Source organism: Bemisia tabaci, chromosome 4, assembly GCF_918797505.1.
Source record: "Bemisia tabaci chromosome 4, PGI_BMITA_v3".
Lineage (NCBI taxonomy): Eukaryota > Metazoa > Arthropoda > Insecta > Hemiptera > Aleyrodidae > Bemisia > Bemisia tabaci.
The window spans coordinates 16,426,337-16,442,874 of NC_092796.1; the positions used below are offsets into that span (position 1 = coordinate 16,426,337).

The window sequence follows — 16,538 nt, forward strand, 5'->3', positions numbered from 1 at the left end:
TGTACAATTTCTAATAGCCTTTTATAGCCGATGACGATTAAGCATTAGCCAGATGATAAAGTTTATGCCAAACGTTACTAAATACGGATACTAGGACTTAGTAAGTTTTTGGACTACCGCTCTCTTTTTGTGCCATAGTATCTTGATATATTTTGCGAGGAAAGCTCCGTACTTTTGAAGGATGCCAGTCATTCTTAATATGTTGGAGCGCCTTCAATTTCTTATGATACTGTGCAATACCTCTGGTGTGAAATAGTTGCTTCAAGCGCCGTGGTACGCTGCGGCGCGGCGCGGCAGAGAGCGCCTACAAACCTAACAGGGATACTGTACGCATTGCGCAATGCGTGAAGTATCCCTGTTAGGTTTGTAGGCGCCAGTGCGTCGCCGCTCCGCTTTGTGTGAGGCTCTAATATTTAATCTCGAGGAGTCAGCGTTTTTCAACTCATGATTCTGAAATGTTTGTACACTCTGTATGGATTATTCTCATTTTAATTGATGAAAAAAAAAATGTGTTTTAAAGGAAAATATAATGTGTGTTTTGTAAACATTAAGGTAGTTCCGTAAAAAACTTAATGATTTCCAAAGCACACGAATTTCTACACGATTTCTTATAGCCTTTTATAGCCAATGGTGATAAAGTGTAAAGCCCGGCGATAGAAACTATAGCACGACTGTATACTTTTTTATAGCTTCGTATAGCCCGGCTATATGCTTTGCTCCGCTTTCTACGGCCAGCTATATGATTTTCTATAGCCTTCTTTAGTCATCTATAAGAGCTCCTATGGTATTTTGAAACGCAGCTCCTATCGCCAATTTTTACCAGGGGGACTCAATGTAAAAAATAAACTTTAATTCCTCTTCTCACTAACTAATCTTTTTTCGACTTGGAGTTTTGTCAGGAGAAAATATTCGACTAGAGGTACTCAAAAATATCCATGAATCAATTTTTTCGAAAATGTGGCTCGGTTCCTTTTTGATAAACATCCCTAGGGAATGTAATCGATTCAGGGACGGAAGACTACGAATCCAGCCTGGAAACTTGCAACGAAGGAAATAAACCAACGACACGAGCATCAGAGTGTCCACTTGGGCTTGGTGATGACGGCAGGTTTTAAAATTTCAAGTGCCCCACTCGAAGCTCACTTTTCATTCAACACCTTGTCACCGGGTCGAGGCGTAGGCCCGTTCCTGACAGTCCGTCCGGACAGCCCACCGGAAGACGGCAGTAAGTGAGCCTTTCAGCGCACGAGGATACGTCCCGACCGCGGCTCACATACTGCCGGATCGATCGACGCCGGTTTCCCATTTTTCAAAAGCTCAACTGCCCAGCGGCGCGTTATCAATCACGATAATTAATGGAACAAATGCGTATCATTCGTTACGGCGAGGGGAAAAAATGAAAATGTGTGGTTAAGCTGCAGTGGAATCATTTGTTTATTTTCCGGCGGTCTCCTCATCGAACCCGGATGGATCCATTTGTCATATTGCACCCGGACTTTTTTACTAATTGTACGCGCGGAAAAAAACAATTCCGTGTATCGGCTATTGAAAGCTCGGAGTCCGTTGAAAAAATGGGCCAGAGATGAAAATGAAGAGTGGAAACTCGGAATCTGATGAGCACCATCAGGTGTTGTGAAAATTGTGCGGCTATTCCTCTCGCTCGGCGGAGGTTCAATGGCGATTCTTGTGTTAAAAATGAGTTGAAAGGTCGGTATGGAGCCAAAAGGCTAAACAATGTGCCAAAATTTAACTTACAAAAAAACTGATTTATTCAATTGAATAGTTCGACACATGGACCGCGTATAGCAGGAAGGAACCGAGCCACATCAAATATCGCCTTTAACCGGGCTATTTCATTTTTTAGAAGAGAACGATTGAATGGATTCCTTTGAAAATTTTAAGGAATTAAATCGCACCATACGGAAAATTCACTGAAATTTGGACAAAAATTCGCCAAACTGTTCCTGTGAAAAATTAAATTGCCCAGCTTTTGGCTACAGCTGATGTGACTTGGTTCCTTTCTGCTTAACACGGTCCATGTACGAAACAGTTTTATTGTAAGATAATTCTTGCACATTTTTTGGCACTTCACCTACATACCCACCTATCAAGTTAATTAAGTGCTACTATCATGTAACAATTTTATTAAAAATAAGGTGATCATTTTGAGACTTGTTAGACCTTACTTTGATAGACCCTTCCACGGAAAATTCTTCGAACAGGTAAGAAAAACCACGGGAATCGCCAATAGATTCCATTAATTTTTTTCTCAATTTAAAGACAAAGCATGATGGGAAGTCAGCAATGTCGCACAGAGAGGCAAGTGGTTTTAACCATCTGTAAGGATGAAACACAGGCAAAAAATAATGTTTATAATAATGAAAAATGAAAGTTTCCTAAGTGCTGTTGTGTTGTTTGCACATAGCATAGAGTTCTCCCTGTGGTACCGAATTAGAAACACGTATCGTCATAATTCAATGTAAACGGTTGAGCCGTAAGCCATACTTTGGAAAATTGTTAGGTGCGTTCCTCAACACAAAGCTCAGCAACCAAAAAAAAAAATTATAAATTAAAAAAAAATGTAAGATGCGTGTACTCATCTACACAAAAATGTTAAATCTCCCAAAATAAAAGCTCTTCACCGTCGCCGAGATACTAACAGAAAGTTTCGACTCGTTCCCGCATGAATTTCAGCCCTCCTCGTCGAGCTTCCGCGTCCTTTGAAGTGGCTGGCTGTCCGGAGCGATTTTAAACTGTCCCTCTAATATTCATACTTTGCGTGAAGACGCTGGAAAAAGCTGAAATAACGAATCGACAGTAATGGGCCGGACTCATAATACGCAAACAATCAAAGCTCATTAATATTCAAAAGCTCATTAGCTTACCTTTGGAGGCGACGGCGAAAGTCCCGCGATTCCGGGACTCGGGTGGAATCTCATCCCGGAGCGTCCCTCTCGAGCCGAACACTCCTCTGGCCACTCGCCTTTGATTCTCGGTCTCAAGTGCGGCTCACTTTTCACCGTTGTCAGTTTTAAAACAAGTTCATGGCTCAGCCAGATGATTATTTAAACCTCGTCGCTCTTTCTCAAATGAGCTTTGATCGACGAAGCCTCGCGCTGCAATCCCATTAAGGTGATTCGATGGACGCCATATTTTGCGTCAGAACGGCATGCGATATATCGCATCAATTGGTCCCATTTTTTCAGCTACTCGTCATTTTTCTCCAATTTTGAGATCGTAATTCTGTTGTCAGAGACTAAAGCACTCACATACCAATTTTAAAAAAGAAGTTCAACGTAATAAAGGCGTGGGTTTTTTAGAGAGAAAATATTGCATTCGAGTGCAGTTTCGATATCAGTATCCAATGCGATGTTTTCTCTCTAAAAAAACCACGCCTTCATTACGTTGAATTTCTTTGTTAAAATTGGTAAATGAGTGCTTTAGTCTCCTGACAACAGAATTACGATCTCAAAATTGGAGAAAAATGACGAGTACCTGAAAAAATGGAACTAATTGATGCGATATATCGCATGCCGTTTTGACACAAAATATGGCGTCCATCGAATCACCTTGATCGCATAGGCAGATACGGGGGGGGGGGGATGCGTACGCTCCCCCTCCCCCCCGTTTGCTCAAAAACAGTTGGAAGAAAAAAGGGAGTGAGAGAGAAGGGGGGAGCGGAGGGATGAAGAAGTAAGACCGATTGTATTTGGTAATTATTCGTGACGAAATTGACTCAAACTGCTTATTAGATACTTCAAAATTTCGACAATTTTTGGGGGAATTCTACTTTACAGAAAAAGTTGCCATTGAACCGACGAGTCAATAGTAAACTCGAAGCTCCCGAGATCGTCTAATGCGCCACTTTTGTCCATCTCTAACGTTTGCGGGTGCTCTTAATTTTCAACCTCACAGAATCTGAATCCAAACTTTTGACCTCGAAGCTACTGCAAACCACAGTTCGATTTGAATCATTTCTTCGAGGCCCGGCCAAGCTTACTCTTATTTTTGTATGGCTTTTGTGATACAAATATTAAAATCAAATTGAACTTTCGTAAAATTTTTTGAATAACCTGGACTGAGCGCGCAAAATGATCCGAAATAAGAGTGCGTTTAATTTTTTGAAGCTTAATTCTTTAATAATATTTATTAATTCCACGACCGAGCCGAACTTCTGCGTCACGATTCATTACTCAAAAAAGCAACATTTTTTCACAAAAACACAATTTTTCGTTAGCTTTAGGATCAAACCCAAAAAGGGTTCGCGAGTCGAAAGTAGCGAGAGCTTTCCCCTGAGACCCGGTCACATTGAAGCCTCATGGCTCATTTCCCTCCATGTATCCTCGGCCCTGAAACTTCAAGGAGCCCGAGCTTGCATAAGGAGGAAAAAATGAGAAAATTGTCGGGTGAAAAATAAACGACAGCAACTTTCCCGGGGCGTTACGCTGTGAGCCGTCATTTTGAATTTCGAGACTGATTACATCATTGTTACTATATTTATTCTGTATAAGGCGAAACGAACTGGGGACCCTACAATTTGTCCTAATGAGCATATTCTAAAAAATCGAACACGTCGAAGGACGGGGTGGGAAGAGGTCTACGGAATATTCTTACATGCGAAAATTACTCCCAATCGCGGGTACTTCGTCGAATCTCGAAAACTCGGATCAAGGGTTGCCAAGTTGCGACTTAAGAAAACGATTCTGCGACGCCAAAGTACAGACCGAAATGCGGAAATCAAAACAAAACAAAAAAACTGTGATAATTTGCTGCACTGTTGAAATAGCAATTTCGTCTCGCTGGGAAAACCTTGGATATCCTAGCATATTGCTAAAATGGGAAATCAAGTAATTGTTAGTTTAGCATTTCGACAACTGATGGGTTAGCAAAAGTGAATTGACAGAATAGTGAACTAATTTCGTAACTTATTCCTAGTGAAAGTAAATTATACTTATTTGAACATTTATAGTGCAATACAATTAAACAGTCTTGATCTTTTCCTCAATACAGTCCGGTTCACACCCAGATCCAACGGGGTTCAGTAGGAGGCGTAAGAAGAATTTTTTTCGGGGTAAGAATGTTACGAGGTTTCCTCATGGGAGAAATACGTTTTTTTGAGAAAAAATACACCTGTTAAGCCATAATATTTTCATATTTGTAACCTCATGACCGTATGTGTTGGAAAGATTTCAAAAGTTATATTTTTGACGAGATGATAAAAATTAAACGTAAACTATACAAATTTTAAACACGTTAGTTTTTACACTATAGAAGTTTGTATGAACAATGTTGATGAAAAACACCTTATTCATAGTAGTGTAGCTGTGGATTATTCAATTTTTTGGAATATTTCAACACATTCTGACAATATTTTATAAATTGTTCCTACGTTCAATGGTGTTCATTTTGTTCAAGCATGAATACCTATACCTGAAACACTTTAAAGTGGTTTCACAACACTTTCAAATACGAAACAAATAAAATTTAAACATATTTTAGGAAAATTTTTGTGGTGACTGGGGGGATATTATTTCATTAAAATCTTGAGTCCCACTAGATTCCCAGAGAAAAAAAAAAAATCCATTCTAAAGAAACATCGATGGGTTTTCCGCAATATTCGCACTGGAAGAAGTTCGGCAGCTTCTGAATGTTCTTACGGCGTTTTCACTAAGCGTGGCAGAATTCCATCAGGCCGGAAAGGGCGCGGAATGTACCGAAGACTTTGGAAGGTCCCGCGACAAAAGGCGGTTATCCGGGGCCTTTTAAGCTCATTCCAAGGAAAACGAGCCAATCAGCCACCGCAAAGCCGGTGACGTTTTATTTTCCCCGAGCCTTTTGACGGTCACTTCCTTCTTTGGAGGAGATTTTCGCCCCTTTCACAGCCCGGATGAAACGAACCCCAAAAGCACGGTGAACCGAGGGGAGCCCCGGGCCGCGAGCCGATCTGCGGTGATTATTCAGGTGTTGTCAGGTCTGAGCTAAGAAAAGTGGATTACTTTTAACGTTAAATTGAGTAAATTTTCGGTAGGAAAACCTACCAAATGCTACTAAGTTTGTATAATTTTAGATGCGATTTGCAGCAAACTCAAGACGAGGTTCCCAGCAAAGTTTGAAAAGAAATTGTCTTAACTTATCCGAGTTTTTCAAACCGAATTGAAATGTTTCTTTCACTTTTTACGCAGTGAAATCCTACATCTTAACCCTTAAATAGATGAGAACGCTTCAACAATGGCACTCTTGAGATTTTTTGCAAAGGCTTATCGGGCAATCCTTTTGTAGGCTCCACACTCGTAGTAGGAAATTCAAGTATACGAAAATTGAAACATTTGACGATACGTATCACGGTTTTTTCTAGATTTTAAATTTGTAAACCAATTCCCTAAATTTTCTTAATTTTGAATCGCTTTATTTTCCCTTGACAGTTCCACGTTTTCCCGATTTTTCCGATACCTACAATGCAACTTCCTCAGCTACATGGTCGTGCTGTGACCAGAATTTATTACATCCTCGACACCTGCAGTCTGTTTTGAGAATCATATTCACGTAACTTCTTAGGGTTCTACCTAAACCTTTCTCTATAGGCTAAACTTTTAAAGCTCAATCAACATTTACTTACTTTTCTTCGCGGTAGGAAAATGAAGAGCGATAGAAGGAGTAGTGCTTTCGGTAGAGTTGTAAAAGAGCTTTCAAAGAGGGCAAATCTCAAAAGACAGAGTAAGTTACAAAATCTTGAGGTAGCATTTGCAAAGCTTATGAGCCCTTTCACTTCAAAATCACTTATCTCCCTTCCCCCTTCTCCTGAGAGGCAAGTATTTGCTCGTGAATTTGGTATCTAGATTTACGACGCAAAGACCTTACTGATCGAATGTTAAAGTAAAGACAATTCTTCAAAAGAATAATATATAAATCCAGCGTACTTACGTATAATCGATGCAATGGCTGGATGTGCGGTCATCCTTTTGAATTAGAGATCACGACCCTGAAACACACATAAAAAGGCAATTTTTATCAATTTGATCCCAACATGGTATTCTGCAAGTATTAAATGGATCGCATTTAGCAAAAGAGTACCAGCCCGATTACAATGTTTTCAAAATCACGAAATTTCATTGTTCTACACAAGCAGTATCACAATTTACAAAATTATTTACCTTAAAAATGTACATTTTTTTTTTTTGGTAGGAAGCAAAAACTATTTGCTTTTCTGAGAGATTTTTCAGATCGTTATGAAGAAGCAACATTTATGCAACACTGTAATGACGTTGGTTCCTATTTGCTAAATGCGATCCCATTTTCTTTATCAGCTTAATTAGGTACAAAGGTGGTTTGTTGGTCAGTCCGCGAGTTTTTCATCGTCATAAACGGCAACACCGGCGGAACAAGCAACGCCGGTGGAAACTGTCAAGTGAGTTTTTCGTTCCAACAAGAGGAAAGGTGATAAGAGAAGGGAGCGCGGAGGTAAACGCGGGGACGGGAGGAGGGGGGCTCAGAGGGTTGGTGGGGGGGGGGGGGGTTTAGAGGGAGGAGTAGCAAGGGGGTTATTTGAGCCACCCAACTCATTGTGAGCCAGGATGAATCCGGGCTCTCACTCTAATTCGAGGAGGTTGGGGCACGTTAAATGTTTTTGCCGAGAAATAACGTTAAAGTCAGCGATTGTTTAATTACTTCGAGGCGAGAACGCCAGGCAAGGAGAAGGCGCGTAGTGCATTACGCTAGTCCACCGTTGCCGGCATTCCACCTTCATAAAATTATTTCCAATGGGTCAGTCGAGCGAATTATACAATCGTGTTTTCATGGTCGAGAATGATAAATCGCACTGAAAAAAAATTCTCGGCGATTTTACCAAGGTCCGTTGGTACCTTTACTATCTCACTTTTTTTACCAATTATTGGTAATTTTACCAAGACAGACTGGTAAGCTTACCTAAAAACCGGTATTTTTACTGTTTTTTCCAGGTAAGAATACCACTTTTATTGGTAATTAATTCCCGGTAACTTTGCCATATTATCTCGGTAATTCTACCACAGTCGATAAAAAATATTGGCGTTTTTACCGGGGTCCAGTAAAAGTACCGAGAAAGTCAATAATTTTACCGAGATTTCTCGGTAAAATTACCAATTCCATAAACGGTAATTTTACCAAGAAAAAACTGGGATCAAATAGAACCCTGAATTCTTGGTAATTTTACCCTTTTCTTGGTAAATACACCGAGATTTTTTTTTCAGTGCGACTGGGTGTAATACAGGTCTTCCCAATGCTGAGTTTAACGTTCGATATTAATTATTTTAGTATCATTCCATGAAATTCCTTTTATCTGAGGGATTCAGGATTTCACTCCTCGTTTGATCTAGTGTACTTGGAAATTTTGAGGGAACCCATTCTCAAAAGTAGTAAACTATGGGAAATATAGCAACATTTGCCGCTCATTCTTGTGGCGGTGGTACGGAATATACATTTCCTTAGTAAGTGTACCGTACTGCGAAATGTAGACTTTTCCTGAGAAATTCAGCAACAGCGGGCGTACCTATGTGTCAGAGCGCCCCCTGTGTCCCCCAACCCCGCTCCGCGCGCGGCGAATCCAGATCCCTGCCAACAGGAACAGGGGATGTGGGCGGCAGGGGTGCCCTACTCTCAGCTGAGCACACAAGCTGTTTCCTTACATTAATTTCGACTTAACACGTCGCACTTTTATTCTGGACACTTCCTCGGGGCTCCTGTCCCTGTCGCGGCAAGGTGGCTCATTTTTCATCGCCGAGGGGGGCAGCGGGCCCGCAGGGAGGGAGGGGGGCTGCGGCCGCATTCTAATTACGTGCTCTTCCGTCCACTTATGTTGCGGACCCGCGGAAGCTCATTATTTTGGCGCGCCCTGAGTCCCTGAGTGCCTATCTCGATTGCTGTTTTTGGTTAGTTACTGAAACGAATATTATTGAACAATATGTTGAGTGCGATCCGCAATGCAATTCATTCCGGAACCCATTATGCCCTCAGAAGATCCGAATAATATGAATGAGGAGAGAAATTAGTTTTGTAAGAGCTGATATGACTTCGCAAAAATTCCGCAAAGATTCCGCTCCGCATTGGTGTCACTTGGATTTTCCGCGGGACCAAGTTAGGCTCCGGAGTGAAATTTACTCCGGATTTAACTCCAAAATTCTCCAGTGCGAGGACTTAGCATTACTGATGATTAGCATGGATTATTGGACAATGTAGGATTCAAAGCACCACGACAAATGTTTCCTCATCCTACTCTCTTAGAACACGATGAACATTTTTTAGAAGATTCATGATTAACCGTTAACAGAAAAAACTGTGGTTGCTGTTTAATTTATTGATTCAAGTTTGAGGCTCTCGATAAAATCAAAATTTACATACTTCAAATCTGTCATTGAAAATCTACTTCCCGTTCGCTGTTACGCATGATTCGACGACAACGAAAAAAATAAAAATAAAAAATAATGGGTGCACGTAACATTTTTATATGCTAATCCGGCCGATGGGGCCAATAGTAATGACCACGGGGGGTTGTTACCCTTTCATGGGTAGAACACATTCAGAGCAGCTCAAAATAGCTGTGTGACTGCATTCTCGGAATGGTCAAAATCGAGGAAGCAATTCTACGTGTCTGGCTGTCGATATGTGGCCTGCGTCCTTAATTGAAGGCGCAAAATGCGCTCCTGAATCACACGCATCTCAATACTGCTGTGCGGAAGTCCTATCAATTTTTTATACACGCATCGGATTAGAAATTGGGGCATGGTTCTTTCGGGACCCCTCTTTTTGTTGTGTGGAGAAGGAGGCAGTTACTCATCGAAGGACTTTTTGCAAGAGGATAATTGAGGTAAAATTGTGGCGAAATCTTCAGCAAAAGAGTGAAAATCACTGAGTCTTCCAAACGTATTTTAAAACATTTGAGGTCACCATCGAGGCAAAAATTTTAAACACAATTCTGCCTTCAAAATTGGGATTCTCTCCGGCGAAGAAAGCTATAACAAGTCCGAAAATGTGTTGGTTCCAAGTAAATAAAATAAGGAGAGAAATCTTGACAAGGTGCGATTTACGCACTTGTTTTGCGAGCCTCCGTCAGAAAATGAAGACAAAGACCGGAGCGGGCGAAAGAAAAACGCCAAAAGTGAAGGGAAATATGGGCTCTCAGGGGGAAATGAGCAGAGTAAACAAGGCTCCTCGTCGGCGGAACAGCGGAAAAAAGAGGAGATAAATATTGTCTCACGTTTACGACGATTATAAGTACGGCGTACCTGAACAGCGTTGCGCTGTCGATTCGAAATTTTTAGACGCCGGCTTATTGTCAAAGGTACCATCGATCGTATGTTCGGAGTGAATATCGATGGTGAGACTACCAGACCACGTATCTCGTTTGCGGGGTCTAAAACTCTCCGCTCTCATTTTAATTTTTTGGAGAACGACTCAATATCATTCCTGAAAGTTTTCACATATTTTTTTTTGCATGTAGAGGAAAAATCACGGAAGCTTTCAAGAATTGACGTTGAGCAGTTTGCTATTTAAAAATCGAAGTATGGCAGGAAGTTTGCAACGTCGCAAACTGAAATACGTAGTCTGGTAGTTTCTCCATCGATATGTCAATGGTCAAATCCGAGATTTTATCAGCTGAGGGGAGTGGTCGAATTTTGAAGCTATGAAGTTTTGTTCGACTTCAAAGAAAGACGTATCAATCTCTCGGCCTTTCGAAAGAAAAAAATAATTGAAATAAAATACAATTTTAGTCTCCAAAATTTTATTCATAATATTTACCGTCAAACTATTGATGGAAAATTCAGCAATTTTGAGACGGATGTACACTTGGAGTTGAAAATTCTGAAAAATATCATGATCAAAGATTTCACGGAGATTTTTTTTAAAAAATCTAGGTGTTTGGGTTATTCTTCGTTCAAATGTGAGAGAAAATTTTAGTATTGTAATCGAGGATGGAAAAATTGACTATCAGCTTATTCACTTGGCAAAGAGCTTGATTTGATTACTAGCCTGAGACAGAAGGATCTAAATGGATTTATTGACAATGATTCACTCTGTCGCGCTACCAAAATGAGCGAAGGGTACGAAATTAAACGTTTGAGAAAATATAGTTGAAAGTCAAAATTTTTGTTTAGACGGACATTTCGTAAACCTGCCAATGACCGCACCCCAAAGACTTCAAAATAGTTCGAGTGACGGAGAATCTACGATTTTGATCTTTAATTCTGTAGGGAAGGACTTACTTACGTCAAGTCAGTCGAAACAACAGTAAGCATCATCTTTGCATGTCCAATGAGAGTCCAAATGACCAAACCCAAACGATACCCAATGATGACACTCTCTCTTTTAGCGGAATAATTCAATTGGTTTTTTAAAATAGTTGGGTGGAATTAATGAGGGAACTCGATTTCGAAAATTTGATCGTTGCTGCTTTCTTAGGTGACACGACTGCGCTGTAAATGATAGCATTAATCGAACGTGCGACATCGATGGATCGAAAAGACAATGTCTGTCTACGCGGAACCGGTGAAATATAGGATTTAGAGAGCGTGAAAGTCTGGGAATCTATAAAATTACGACAGGGAAGCGTGCAGCACGAAATCAGAACAAACGAAGCCGGGGTGAGCTCGGACTGAAAAGTTCAGCCCAACTTGCTCGACGCTAAACTTGGGACCGGCGCTGAAAAGCAGAACCCGCACGGCTCGACGCATTTTTTTCGTAACGGCGAGTTGAAAAGTCACGTTGTCAAATTCAGCGAGGAAGGATTTACATTTTTAAGACCGAGCAAGATTCAGTTCACGGGGCAAACCTTAACAATCAAAATGAGAAAAACGCACTTCAGTGGAAAAAGAAGTCTCTTGGATCCAGAGTCCAGACTATTAAACAATTTGACAAGGAAAATACTCCTGATTCAATCTGGCTTTTGCTTGAATCAAGAGAAAATACGCTTTAATTAAGAGGCTTTCTCAATTTACGCAAAAATTCGATGAATTAACAGTAATTTTTTTTTCTTTTTGTCAAATCTTTCAAGTCTAGACTAAGGTTCAAAGAGACTTTTTTCCCAGTATTCTACGAACCTCACTGAGAATATCTGAGACATGGAAAAATAAAAAAAAAAACTTCCCATTCATTTTAAAATTGATGTTTTTCCGGTGAAGGACGAGATTGTGCGATTCCCCGTAATTTTGAGTTTCTATGATAGAAATAAAAGCTCGAATGGAGCTCCGAAATCCCAAAATCCGAAAAAATAGATCTTCTACGAATAGCATTTTTTGCACGATAATTGAATATATTTATGCTAAAAGGAACTATGTGCATAAGGTTTGCGTGCAACATAGTTCCTTTTAGCATAAATATGGCTGACTTTGCGTCCAAAAATTGGAGGTATTTATGCTAAAAGGAACTATTCGCATATGGATTGCGTGTAACATGGTCCCTTTTAGCATAAATACCTCCAATTTTCGGACACAAAGTCGGCCATGCCGGGCGGCAACACGGGAAATAATCCTAGGCAATTATTTATTCAAGCCCCGAACCGAGCCCGAAAACACGAGAAAAAACGGCCTCTCCTTCGCAGCGCGTCTCGCCTCCAGAGGTTCAAATGAAATTAACCCCCATTAAAAAATCACTACCTCTCTCATCAAAATCCATTGTGTATTTATTTATTTTCCCTCTTTGGCCGAGGAAAACAACGGCGGGCTCCCTCGCGATAGGGGCAATTTCCTTTTCGGAAAAAAGTTAAATGAGCGAGAACTTCGCGCCTATTCGACAGCTTTCCTTTTTGTTCTTTTGGTTCCTCACCTCGTTCTCCAACCGCCGCCACCGCGTTGCGTCTTTCAGAAGTGCACCTCTTGAGTGGTTCTCGGATGAGTGACTACTGAAATCTATAGAACAAAGCCGGTTTCTAGGGGCAGTGGATTTGCCGCCTTTTCAACGCTTGCTGGAAACTTTTACTTCCGGGGTTTTAACCTTTTCTCGCGGGCGGCAAGGTCGGCTATAATCGGACCGTGTTAAGTAAAAAAGAACGAAGTTATATCCGCAAACTAATTGCCTTTCATCGAATGATTCATCTTTTTGTGAGAGAACGGTGGTGTGGATTCTTTTACAAATTTTAGAGGGTTTCTCTAGTGACCTGAAGCAAATTCTCTAAAATTTTCAAAATAATCCGTACGACCGTTTTCCGGTGAAAAGATAAACTGTTCGATGGAATTTAGCAAGACTGGTACGATTTAGTTCCTATCGCTTAACAAAGGCTGGAGCGGTGCGGCGGGGCCTGATGTTTGAGAATGAAATCTCAGCTAGTTCGCCTTCAAATTTTCAGACGCAACCCAAACCCACACCGAAGTTAATTAAGTTGCATCCACCGATTGACTGTATTCTGAATGTTTCTGCGTATCCTGAGGACATAATACTTACATTTGAGGAACTATTAGTAAATTGACAGACTCGTACAGCAATGCTGGGGATAATCATTGCATGAAAATTCGAATGTTGCCAAATATATCTCGATACAGAACGCACTGTTAAGGAAAGTTATGAGTATATTTCTGTAAAAGTTTTGGACGATTTGAATCAAATTACGAAGTTACTTTTCTAAATAATTTGAATTAGAGAATATTTAAAACTTCCCACCAAATCGATGTCTCACGAAAGGAAATTTGTGCATTAGCCGACGATTCATAAGGTGGAGTTTTTCAAACGCATTGCTCGAAACGTTGCTCAGAAACGAACGAAACGGCGAGAGCTGCAAAAGTAGAAAGTAGAAGCTATTTCCTCTCCTGCCGATTGTAGATATGCAGAGACCCCGCGGATGAATGATTGTTGAAGTTTCTGAATAAGCACAGAACTTCCGCAAATATTCAGTCGCATGGATTTTGCGTATTTATAATGGGTCTGTTGCGCTCCCCGAATGGTCTATTAACTGTATAATCTTTTAGATTACCAAAATAAAGAATGATCCGCCCGAACAAAGATCTACATGTTCAACGATTGCGTGGGTGGGCATTTGTGCTTTAACACACATAATAAAAATCCGCACTGCTACATTGCGTACATCCTTGACGTGATCATACTACTTTCAGCGGTATATGAAGTTCTTCTTCTTGTTTTTTAAAAGACTATTTTAAACTTCATTAGAGATAGATTAATGGCATTCGACAAAAAGCTCATTCAGTTGGCGCGGTTAATGTGAGTAATATTTTTTTCCGAAGTGCAAAAAGCTCTGAAAACTTTCCACAGGAAGAAGTGGCAACACTGAATCTGTCTCGAGTCGTAAAATACATACTGTGCGCAGTGCACTGAGGAATGTGACGCTATCGAACATTTGGACACAATAAGTACGATGGTGTTGCAATATTACAACAAAACGAGGAAGAACTGCAGACGTGCAGACACAATAGAATAGCAACACTAAGAGCTATCGTGTTCCCCTTGCAGTTGCGACAAAATACAGGACGATCGATGCGCCTGGCTATCTCGGCAACTCACTAGCCTCCCCCTGCAAAAGCAACGTATTTGTGCAGCATTAAAAAAATTCTCTTCTTTCTCCACAGACTTTCCATCACATACGCAAACGTAACTGCCGTTGCTCTTGGATTAGCTCATTTTTCCGATGGAAGATTTAAATTTGCTCTCGGCCAATTTAAAAAAGTTTTTACAGTGCTGAGACTTAACTAATTTTACAAATTTTTGTAATTTGAAAATTAATCCCTAAGTTGGAAGGCTATGGCAGTACGAGGAAAATTTTTTTTCTTATAGAGAGGGTTCGCCATTTCGAATCCATTTCCGATTGGCTCCTGTTTTTATTAGGCTTCATAAAAGTCACATGTCATCACTCTTATTTCGACTGTTGACCCACCTACTTGGTGGATGATGAACTTCGGGTGACATCATGCACAAAACAAGTTACCCATACTTTGGTTCATATGAAAAACGAAACTTCCAACTCGTTGTTAACCATTAACAAAGAAGGTAGGTCAACAGTTGAATGTTCAAATCCCGAAAATAAAAGCTTTCACCATTGCCAAGATACTGGTGGAGGGTCTCTTGTCTCTGCTGAAAAGCTCCAAGACCTAACCTCAAAATTACCGACACGTCCGTTCTCTCCCGGATATTGATACTCTACCCTTACGGAGCGGTTCCAAATTACTGCCAATTTGCTGCTAATGATTCGCGAGAGGAGACGAATTTTCGACAAGAGCTGTCGATACGCGACCGCAATGAGCCACAATGGAGGTTGATAGCATGTGCCATTGTGTTCCTTGCGAGAGGTTATTAATTACGGGCGATGCAGGTTGCCAGCCCGGGCGGGCGTCGCGGCGCGGGCGTCGCATTGGGTCGGGTCGGGTCGCGGCGGAAAAATCGCATGCGCATAATAATCAGGAAGCGGATCTCGCTCGGGCGGACCAATCACGGCCCCTAATGTGCGTATGACGTGCGCCTCCCCTGATTCCGCGCCACCGGCTCCCGCGCGCTACACCGCTATTTGTTTCGAATCGATAAAGTATTTCCCGCAATTGTTCGCTCCTGGTCATTTTTCATTAGTCCTCATCCGCGGTTACACACTTACACACACAAACGAGCACCGCGTTGCCGAACCGACAGAGAAAACGATTTTACATTATTCAAGTTGGCAACGCAGGTTTGGTAAATGTTTAAAGCCTTAAAATGTACGCAAAACAATCGATACAAATGGAGATGTTGCATGTGTGAGGGATTTGCGATTTGACTGCTGTTTCTTTTGTAAAAGTTCGCGAGAAACACGATGGTGCCACTGGTTTTCTCTGAAATCAACTCCCAAGCGCAAAAAAAGCTCTCAAAGTGAGGCCAAAATGGCGGGGATATCCCGCCCGACCCTGAGAGGCCACCTCTACATTAAAACAAACTCTCCATGCAAAGATAGGGAGCAAATATATTAGCAGGGTTGCCGTGTTTTCAGTTTTTGAGTCCCCAAATGAAGTGGCAGCCCTGTCATTGTATTTGCTCCCTATCTTTGCATGGAGAGTTGTTTTGATGTAGAGGTGGACTCTCAGGGTAGGGCGGTATATCCCCTCCATTTTGGCCTCACGTTGAGAGCTTTTTTTGAGCTTGGGACGTGATTTCAGAGAAAACCAGTGGCACCATCGTGTTTCTCGCAAATTTTTACATGAGAAACAACAGTCAAATGGCAAATCCCTCACACATGCAACATCTAATTAAAGCGGGCTGTTTTAACGACGATCGATTCTTTATATTGGATTTAAATAAAAGGAAAATGGAGTCGCCAATTTACGACTGACGAAAAACGATTCTATATTAGTGAAGTGGGCAACACAGGTTTTGTAAATGTTTAAAGCCTTAAAATGTGCGCAAAACAATCTATACGTCTCCTGTCGTGCAACGCAAAAACGCCGTAAACTCCATTTTATATTTTTTGGAAACGATGTATAAAAGCAGAAAAACGTTTGTACCTTGGGACAATGTTTTTACAGACTTCTTTTGCAAATGCTATCGAGAACGTAACCGGAAAATTTGAGTTGCATGTGTAACGCAGATTTTATTTTATAAAG

The 16,538-nt window shown here is 41.0% G+C and overlaps 1 long non-coding RNA gene across 1 annotated transcript in view; it reads right to left on the minus strand.

The window, feature by feature from the left end:
• The window catches only part of LOC140224436 (uncharacterized), a 33,822-nt gene extending 26,845 nt beyond the window's left edge, over nt 1-6,977 (minus strand). Inside the window, exon 1 of the long non-coding RNA XR_011899711.1 lies at nt 6,922-6,977. This is a non-coding gene — a long non-coding RNA (uncharacterized lncRNA). The remainder of the gene's footprint in view (nt 1-6,921) is intronic.
• Nucleotides 6,978-16,538: the final 9,561 nt, after the last annotated feature.